This window comes from Dermacentor andersoni, chromosome 5 (genome assembly GCF_023375885.2).
Source record: "Dermacentor andersoni chromosome 5, qqDerAnde1_hic_scaffold, whole genome shotgun sequence".
Classification (NCBI taxonomy): domain Eukaryota; kingdom Metazoa; phylum Arthropoda; class Arachnida; order Ixodida; family Ixodidae; genus Dermacentor; species Dermacentor andersoni.
The window spans coordinates 192,120,768-192,131,313 of NC_092818.1; positions in this window are offsets into that span (position 1 = coordinate 192,120,768).

Below are 10,546 nucleotides of genomic sequence, written 5' to 3' on the forward strand. Positions count from 1 at the left end.
CTACCTTAACTAACGCCAAACGTCGTCGGTTAGACTCCCACCAAAGGTGGAGGGACGCCTTCCACCGAAGGTCGTGGGCTCGAGTGCCTTAATTAGCTCTATCTTAGTTAACTGTGCCTAAATTAACTTCGCCCTAATTGACACCCAAGGTAGTGGCTTCGACTCGCGACCTACACAATGTCAATTGGAATACAATTGGATATATGGCCAGTTCGCCCATATGTCCGAATGGGTTCGACTCCCACCAAAGGTCGAGGGTTCGACTGCCTTAATTAACTATATCTTAACTGACTATGCCTTAATTTACTTCGCCTTAATGAAAACCAAATGTAGTGGGTTCGACTCTCGATATTCACGACGTGAATTGGAATCCGACTAGGAGATATGGCCGGTTCGCGCATATCTCCAAATGGATTAGACTCCCACGAAAGGTCTTGGGTTCGAGTGCCTTAATTAACTCTATCTTAATTAACTGTGCCTTTACAACTTTGCCTTAATTAACACCACAGGTCGTGCTGACGCTTCTTCTTCCTCGCCTCTGCTTCGCGCTTTCTTATAAAGAAACTGATGGACTAATTCGCCCTAATTAACACCAAAGGTCGTGGGCTCGACTCGCACCAAAAGTAGTGTGTAGACCAGTGTGCCAGCCTTCGACATGGGACTGCGTGTCCGAAGTACGGTGCATCGTTGCACGGTGCTGAGGCGACGGAATAGCGACCAGGCTTCCTCGATGTTGACACGCGCGAGTTTGAACGCACCGTTTGAAAACACTGGCGGCAATGACGTCACTGCATGAGCTGTTTACGTCGTTTACACGTGACCGGAGGACTGACCCGCTCAGACGCTAAGCAGCGCGTCGCTCTTTCGGTACGCACAGCACATTAGTCGTCGTAAATGCGACGAGAAGACGCCGTGAATATAATTATGCTCAATCAATCAATCAGTCAATCTGTCGGTCTGTCTGTCCAACTGTCTTACAGTGCAGAGTATCCAAAAGGAGATGTCCTCTGGTTTATCTCCCCGTCTTTCCTCTGCTTTCATCTGTCTGTCTGTCTGTCCATCCGTTCTGTTTACTGATGTTCTTCTGACAGAATGGAAACACTCATCGGGCCATTCTGCCTTCCCACCACTCCAATAACAACCGACATCTCGAGGGCGACTACCTTTCCGGCGCAGTGTTTGCGCGAGTGCCCAACCGACGTACTACGTGAGCCACGCACGCGTGCATAGCATGCAGATGCGTATGCACATAGCCCGCCGTCGGCGGGGAATCGAATGCATGAGAAAACGCGCCGGTGACGCTGCCTGACTCACGGAGTGCCTGCATGCATATCTCATTTCGAGCTCCTTCAAACCTGCTTAAGCAGGAAGGAGCTGAAAGAAAACTTGTGCTCCGCTTTTCAATGCGACTACACTCTTCCCACGAAAGCAAATTTTCTTGGGTGCTCGTTATGTGCCTGCAAACTCACTTGCACAGTTTTGCACCGAGTGCGGTTCGAATGCCTCTAAACGCCCCCTATAAAAGACATCAGTCGGCTGAGGGATGCTCCAAAAGCTGCTTTTGGTAAAGCGCAGCAGGAGCTAAGGGGCGGCCCACAAGCTTGAGTGTGCAAGTTAGAAGATGCCACGCCTAATTCTCTCTGGCATGCACCGTGTAACACGGCATGCTGCTTGGAGTTTCTTTCACGAGGCAAAAAAGACTGTTTGTATTGGGTTCATGTTATTATGCAAATCATAACAGCCTACCGAACATACAAACGGAGTAATTTAGGTTAAGAAACGAGAATAGGCCCGGTTGGAATGAGGAAGTGCTTCATAAACCTTATCACTACTGCATAAAATTTAGGCAACACGCCGTGGGAAGAAATTGAGTTTATGCGCTCCTCACAACAGATATTCGCCGCCATTTTTCTCTGAATATTTCTCTGTTTGAGGCGGGAAGCATTTATTTTTCTTTAGTTTCCGCGTAACAGAATTATGTTTTATCGTATATTGGAATTACAATCTGAAGCTATCATATCTGCAGCTTGTGTGTAAGTCGTACTTTACGAATTTTCTGACGCCACCTACTTTGAAAAATTCAATTAGTTAAATAAGGCACTTGCGCTTGGCGAATGGCCTAGAAGGATTGGGATGTATGCTGCACACCTGCTCACGTGCGAGCCCGCGTGACCTACGTCGCTTGTAGTGGTGGGGCCTGTCTAACGTCACGTAACATCATTTGAGGTGGTAGCACTTGTCTAACGTTGGTTGTGCTTGTCTATAACGTCGGCAACGGCTTCGCTGTACATTCACTTTCACAGGGTGGAATGGAGGCGGATGTTTTAGAGGGGATGAAAGTTTAGATCTTCCTCGACATTTATTTTCTTCTGGCCGACTTCATTTTCTCCTGCCGTCCAAAATAATTTGGTTACCTTGTTACCCATGCAGTACACGGCTCTTCTCATTACGTGACCAAACGAACTGTGTGTGTTTTTTTCGCACTTCACTCCTTTTTAAAGTTGTTTAGTGTTTGTGTTACTCACTGTCTTGAACTTCTATTAGTGACGTATAGCGACTTCTCAAACACAAAGTTCGCGGAACGTGCCGCATCGCTCTGCCATCTCAGTTCTTCCTATCTTTTCTAAAATCCCTGAACGCATTTTAAATAAAAGAATAGTTGGGCACTTCACAAAAAACAAAGCAATAGTACCAGCACAATTCGGGTTTCAGAAACAAAAGTCTACTGAGCAAGCGCTTTTGCATGCGAAAGACCACTTAATTAAGAACTTTGAAAAACAGACTTACACTATTGGAGTGTTTTTGGATTTCCGAAAGGCTTTTGACTCTATTAATCACGATATTTTGCTTCGAAAGTTACCCTGGTATGGCATAAGAGGTGTAGCATATACTTTAATTAAGAACTATCTCAGCTCCCGTAAACAGTTTGTTAGCCTAAAAGATTCTAAGTCCCAACTTCTTGATTTAAACTGCGGTGTTCCTCAGGGCTCAAACCTAGGCCCACCTTTGTTTCTTCACTATATCAATGATATTGTTAACATCCCAAACACACCGTGCATAACTTTGTATGCAGATGACACCAGCGTTTTCTTCTCTGATCATAACATTCAAGAAGCATTTAACGTAGCCAATAGATGGATGGGGGACCTCAACTGTTGGCTAAATTCAAATAGAATACAACTGAACTGCGAAAAAACAAAGTACGTCATATTTAGACCAAAAGGAAAGCAGGGTCACTACGAGTTAAATTTTGGGGGGCGCATTATAGAAAATACGAAGTGCGTAAAATTTTTAGGCGTATGGTTTAACGAAAACCTGTATTGGTCCATTCATGTGGAGACCCTCAGAGCCGACATTCGTAGAGCGACGGGAATGATTAACATGTTAAAGCATCTTATTCCAATGAATTTAAAGAAACAGCTATATTACACACTAATACACTCTCGTCTACACTATTCTCTTCTGGTCTGGGGAACTACTACCAAAACTAACCTTATGTCACTATATAGGCTGCAAAAAAGAGCCGTAAGGGCAGTTTGTAACCTACCTGTTCTTGCACACACTAAACCGTTTTTCTATAAGCTTGGCATACTCCATATAGACCACCTATTTTTGCATAAGCTATCGCTCGAGGCGTTCCGTCTCCGTCAGGCTGATCACATACAGTTTAATCAGACCTTCGCCACCAAAGAAACTCCGTATAATCTCAGACATGACCCAATCTCTATACCGCTTACTCGCACGAACTACGGGAAACAGGCATTACACTTTCAAATATCAACCTTACTAAACAATAATCCCACAATTCTGGAATAATTACAAACCACGAAATCAAGCTTGAGGTTCAAGAAATCTGTTAAAACGTATTTTCTTCGCTGCTTTATTGTATAACTTCCTTATGTACTCCAATGTTACTGTTTTGTTTTCGTTTTTTAACATGTTCTAATCGAGATTCGAATTGTTAATCGTTTTTTATATGTTATCATATTTCGAAAATTGTAACACTTGTTGTGCTGTTGTTTGCTTCAGAGTGTCAACATGCTTTGGGTGCTGCAGCCTTTGTCAGGCAAGAATATTGCCTTTTGCTGCAGCCCCTGAGACAGCTGTATGTCTCAAACAACAAATAAATGAAATGAAATGAAACACAGCGCTTGAGCACTAGAAGTGTGGATGACCGTAGAGGGAGAGAGTGCCTTGCATAAACGCGTGTAAAGCGAGACTTTGGCGCGCCTTAGAGAAGGCTATGCACGCGATCGAAATAATCGGGAGCGCTCGACTACGCCAAGACCCGCTTAGAGTCATTTGAGCCAATTTAAGTAGGGGTGTTCGAATAGTGAAATTTGTGAACGAAATCGAGCGCAAATATTCTAGAAAAACTACCTCTGAATATAGAATATTTTTTTCATTTCTAAACAAGGTACAATATAATGTTTGTGTGGCATTCGCTTGGTTCAAGAAAAACAAACAAACAAACAAACAATCCATCAAACAGGGTTACCTTATTATTTGATACATGCATGCAATGCCTCTCGCAGCTGAACGCCCAGTCAACTAAAAAACTCGTAAGTGAGAAAGAACTGTTTTCGGCTATCTGGAGGACCAAGAAGACTACAATGAGACATGGGATACACTTACGTTATTGTGTTCGTTGAAGGAGAGAAGTGCGATATTAAGCACATCCCATTGGTTTAGAGCTTATGCAAACGTGATGAGTACCACCGGAATTCGAATACTGAATTGTCAAATCAAATACGAATTGAGTACCAAGGACTAGCCAATTCGTGTTCGAAATTTGGAATTCAAACCCTTAATTCGAACCATAAATATCGAACCCTTAGTTTTAAGCTAAGCCAAATTATCTTTGGCGAAAAGCTCACGCTATAGGCGTTGATTCAACAAGCACAAACGAACAGGTAGTCACTAAGCGATTGAGATCTAATTGAAGATCGTCATAATATCGACAAGAAACAGCCTTGCCTCCCCCCCCCCCCCAGACAAAAGAAAGAAAGAAAAAAAAGGAAAAGACAGAAAAAAGAAACAAATAAAGGAAAGGTACGAGTACCGAAAGTGCAATTACTTTGTTTCTTTTGTTACTAATGACGTTTGCACAATAGAAGCCGAGGTCTGTCAGGCATCGAGAGTGTCGCTAAACTTTCTCGCGTGGCAGCTTGCGCATGGGACGAACGTCGAGCGACACTAAAATTTTTGTGACGCATGAGAAACTGGCTGGCAAAGTGCGACGAGCTGTTGTGACTTCTCACACCACACGGGACACCGTAGGGGTCAAGGCCTATGGCGCTGTGGAACCACACAACTGAACGTGACACTTGCATCAGTTATTGCTAGTTATTGCTGGTTACTATACTCGGGCATACGTGGCAGTAATGAAACGATGATCCAGAAAGGCACAACACTACTTTGGTGCTGTCTGCTTCTCTGTCTTGTCCGCAGCCAGTTTTATTGCGAGAGCCATTATATGGACACTCCAAGCACATATTTGCGTCGGCGTCGCTGTCGCCGTGATGTTCCGTATAAAGTGCAAGTGCGATAACATCGTCGCCGCGCGTTGTATGCTGTATGTGCGACTGGAAGCACGCGAGGGAAGCCGACGGTCGCGGCTCAATCTGGCGCGCACGAGCAAACGCGCCGTTTTCCGTCGTGTGAAATGCCGTACGTGGTACGATGGGAAGAAGGGAGGGGGCGGCGTTGTGCTCCGGCAGCAACTGCGCATTTCGCGGCCGGGCGCAATGGGAACTGATGATCGCGGCTCAATCTCGCGCGCCGTATATGAAGGCAAGCGGGGAGGCAACGCGGGGGGGAGGGAGGGGGGCGGCTGCTTCGACTCCGCCAACAAGTGTGTATACTTTGTATTGCCGGTGGTGGTGGTGGTGGTGGTGATAAGCGCGCGGTCGGACGCGCTGAATCTTGAAAATGATCTGCAGACGGCTCATACCTTTGTGCGCGCTGTTTGCTGTGTTCTCGCCGCTTTTGAGTTGAAGTGGTAGACCACATGAAGGTCACTTCGCTCGCTGCTGCTGCCGCGTTGCTCACACCAGCGTTCTAACAGCGAGTGTCCGCGCTCATCTAGTGTGCTGTGTTCATGTTTGCTCGTGCGCGCTTACACCACATGCTTGTTAATTCAGCTAGTAAGCGAATGTTTCCAAATTTATACGACTGATAAAACTACTATCCTTACTTCGTATAGCTGCGTACTAATTTGCTATCGCAATTGATGCTTCGCTTTGCGGGCGAAGCTGCGACTTTTTTCAGTCCTGGTTTATTGATCAAACAAGTCAACCAAGAGCCAGAGATAGGGAGAGAGAGCAAGGACAGGAAAGGCGGGAAGGTCAACCAGACGAGCACCCGGTTTGCTACCCTACACTGGAGGTGGGAGAAAGGGGAATAGAAAGAGGAAGAGAGGGAGAGAGTGAGCACTGAGTGTATGTGGGAGGATGCACAGGGACACTATAAACGGTCTGTTAAGCCGGTGCACTTCAAGAAGTGTACTAGTGCACGAATCGCTTTTCGGTGCCAGTGACGAGTGTAGCCACTGTCCGATTATCTTTGACTCGCGGAACGGTCTTGAGTCCAATCTGTTTAAGGTTGTCCTCAGAGAGAGGCTTTGTACATCGTAGCGAGGCCAGGTACACATAGGTGCTCAATGGTTTCCATGCACCTACAGGAACCAAGAGCCAGAATTTTCAAGAGATGCAAGGAGATTCGAGAGGCTTTATATTTTGTTAGTTACAACCATATAAATGAAATAAACAATAAAGCCGGAGAAATCACAGTGGAAATTGATTATCACAGTCCAATTGAAGCGCAGAGATAAGGTAAGTGGAAATAAAAGGGGGCGAAGAGATACCTTGCTGCAGGTGGGAGACGAACCGACTTATGGAGCTCGCGAACAGCTAACGCACGAAATCGTCAAACTTCACCACGACGTCAAACAAAAAGGCCACGAAATCATTTTCCAGATGCTACTTAGCCATTGCAGGATCCGTGGAAATGATCACGCAGACAAAGCTGCCCGAGCGTCACATCAAGAACACAGTGTTCCCATCTTTGTTTCCAGGACAGACGCTGCAAGGCAGCTTCGTCATCTGGCACGCAAGCTCTCTTTAACACAGTGGATACGGATACGAAGATATTTATTAAAAATAACCTGAGAGCCGCCCCTTAGGGCGACACCATGGGCCGCTCCCACGGGGGGACAGTTAGGCCCAACCTACCCGCCGCATCGCAGGCTCTCTGGACAGCCCAAAGCTGACGATGGTATTCCGAGCTTTTGTTGGCCGAGTTCCACTTCTGTTCAGTGATGTCTTTCCTTATCCTCTCGTAACGAGGCACACCGCCAGAGCATATGATTTAAATTGCATGTCCTCCCGCATCTAGGACACTGTGAGATAGAACCTTCGGGAATAAACAGTGCATGAAGGCCAGACTAGGATAAGAGCTAGTCTGAAGCATTCTAAGGGAACACCCCAAATATAAGGCACACCACGTTACACGAATTGAACCATTCGCTCCTGCTCCGATCTCCACCGGGTCTTCACTGACGAGGGGCATCGCTTCGATACCGGCTGTGGTTAGGAGTGGCTTTTACGAAAGCTTACGCTACATTTATTCGAATGACCAACAGTGCTGCGTGCGATGTCTGTGGCAGAGAAGAGGACATCGAATCTCTGCTATGCCACTGTCGTCGACTTTCAATCGTATTGCGACGACTGGACGATCACCCGTTGTACGTGCAGGCGATACTTGGAGACCGTCCCCGTTGCTCGTCGGCCCACATAGCTGCGAAGGCACTTTTGTCTTTCTTGAAGGCGAGTGGCCTGCGTGAACGCCTTTGACTTGGTGAGACCCTTTCCGCGCGTGCGCGAACTCACCAGACCATTATTTTGGCACATAAAACCGCAAAATTTAATAATTAATTGACACCGCCTTCAGAGCTAAGCTACTTTCAGGTGATGTTGTTCTCTAGTGTTGCACACACTGCATGCCTCTCTTCCTAGTCCGAGAAGAAATGGGGTTAACCGAGGGGCCCGATTTTGTTAGTCATATCATAGGAAGCCAACAAACACCGACACCAAGGACAACATAGGGGAAATTACTTATGCTTAATAAATGAAATAAAGAAACGATAAATTAATGGAAATGAAAGTGGATGAAAAAAGTTGCCGTAGGTGGGGAACGATCCCGCAACCTTCGCAACTGCGGCAGGTCACGTTCTCGTGGTCACGTTCTCGTGACGCCTGCGGCAGAAAGGATGCTCCACAACTGCCGCCAAGGTTCGTGAGTGGTGGCGCTGGCTAACACTCCAGAAATGGGATGGTGAAACGGCGCTGGGGTAGCTCAATTGGTAGAGCATCGCACGCGTAATGCCAAGGTTGCGGGATCGTTCCTCACCTGCGGCAGGTTGTTTTTTCATCCACTTTCATTTCCATTAATTTATCGTTTGTTTACTTTATTAATAAGCACAACTAATCTCCCCTATGTTGTCCTTGGTGTCAGTGTTTGTTGGCTTCTTACAATATGACTAATAAAAATCGGGCCTCTCGGTTAACCCCCTTTCTTCTCGTTCATTACGTTCTCGAATCCGGCAACATTGATGCCTTCAGGTAGCACGTGTGGGTTTATTGACCGGTTGCATTCACACAAGAAGATCACATTCTCGTGACAGCTGCGGCAGAAAGGATGCTCCACATCCGCCGCCAAGGTTTCTGAGTGGGGGCGCTGGCTAACTTTCCCAGGGTTCTACTAGGAAACATAAATATCCAAAAAAGTGGATGCGGAAACGGCGCCGTGGTAGCTCAATTGGTAGAGCACCGAACGCGTAATGCGAAGGTTGTGGGATCGTTCCCTACCTGCGGCAAGTTGTCTCTTCCTAGTCCGTAGCTTAATCATCGCTGATCCCATTTCTATCTTCGGTTCGGGACGCCGTCGTGACTTTGACTGTTTGCCTAACGCAACTCTTTAAGCGTAGTCATAACGTTGCGAACACATCTTCAAGACTCAGCCCCAGGTTATCGTTGCAGCGGTAGCCTTTGCAATGCTGCACTGAATTGGTGATGCGCAGAGCCGCGGCGGCGTGGCCTTGCGTGCATCCTCTGTTGCGCATGGGCCACACGAAACAACGCCGCCAGGAAAACAGTCTGCTGCTATTCGCGTTTGCGAACAATTCTTCCGCGTGCGCAAGCGCAGGTTTCATTCACTTTGCGCGCTCGACTGCTTCGATCTGCTGCGACGTATCCTTCAACCATTCGGCCGTCATTTTCTCTTTCCATTTCAGTGAATTTGTCGTCGTGCCAGGAAAGAGGGGACTGTCCGGTGGAGTGATACAAGCACACGTGGGCCATCAGTAGATTATTTTTGTTTGCTTTTCGTGCGTGTGCGCACGGGCGCGCGCGCGCGCCTGTGTGTGTGTGTGTTTGTGTGTGTTTGTGTGTGCGTGCGTGTGTATGTGTGTGTGTTCGCGCGTGTGTGAGTGTGACGCTCGTCAGCATTGTGCAGCTCACTACGCAATGTCGCACCGATCCGTGCTCTATTCTACGAGCTGAAAGCGAAATTGGCGGCGTAATAGAGCCAAATCATTCTCTCTGAAAGTATAGTACATAATAGACAGCAAACTTGGTACTGCTTTTTTACTTTAATGATGTGTCGTGTTCTTTATACAGCTTGATCACTGGTTCGTTGAGTGCGTTCTGGAGCACTTTGCGAACTTCAGTAGTTGTGCACACGCTTCAATATAATTTTGATGGCTTCTTTGATGTTGGGCTCTTTGGTGCTATAGCAGCATGACGCCATTTCTGCTTGATGAAAGTAATCACGCAAAGCCCGGAGTTGATCATGGGAGCGCCTTCTGTGCTTAACAAAACTCAGATTAAAACAATATAGAGCTCATGTGCTGTCATTCTGCCTTCTTGTGTATTTTCTTGTGTAAATTTGTGCAGACGATGGTGCACTAATGCGATTTCTTAGCGTAAAGTGGGCAAGTCACTAAGTTAATTTGCTATGGGAGTACAATTAAGAAATGACAAAGAAAAAAACGTTCTTTGTGAGCGAAGGAAAGCGAAATGTGTCAGAGGTTTGAATAACTGCAAAACAGGAACAATTAAGCGAACAAAACAAACAGGGCGATAATTGCAAGAGCATTCCATATTAGGTAACATTCTACCCGTATAGACGAACTACGATCTGTGTATTAGAGCAAATTTAATTGTGACATTATAGGCACATGTACAATTTGACGTTTCGTGAACCCTGCCACCCCTGTCATACTTCTGTGTCCATGCGCTCAATTTTACGAGCTTCCTTGTGTAATTTGTTGTTGTTGTTGTCGTCGTCGTCGTCGTCGTCGTCGTCATCGTATTTGCTGCTGTTGTTGTTCTCGCGTTCTACGTTGGCGACTGCCCAAGGCAAATTGTGCTTCCTTCGCTCCGCGGGAAACGTTTAACTTTCCTCATTCATTACCACGAACAATTATGGGCTAATGTAACGGCCGCGAGGCTGCGAGAGACGTTCACTATATGAATAGTTTCATTAT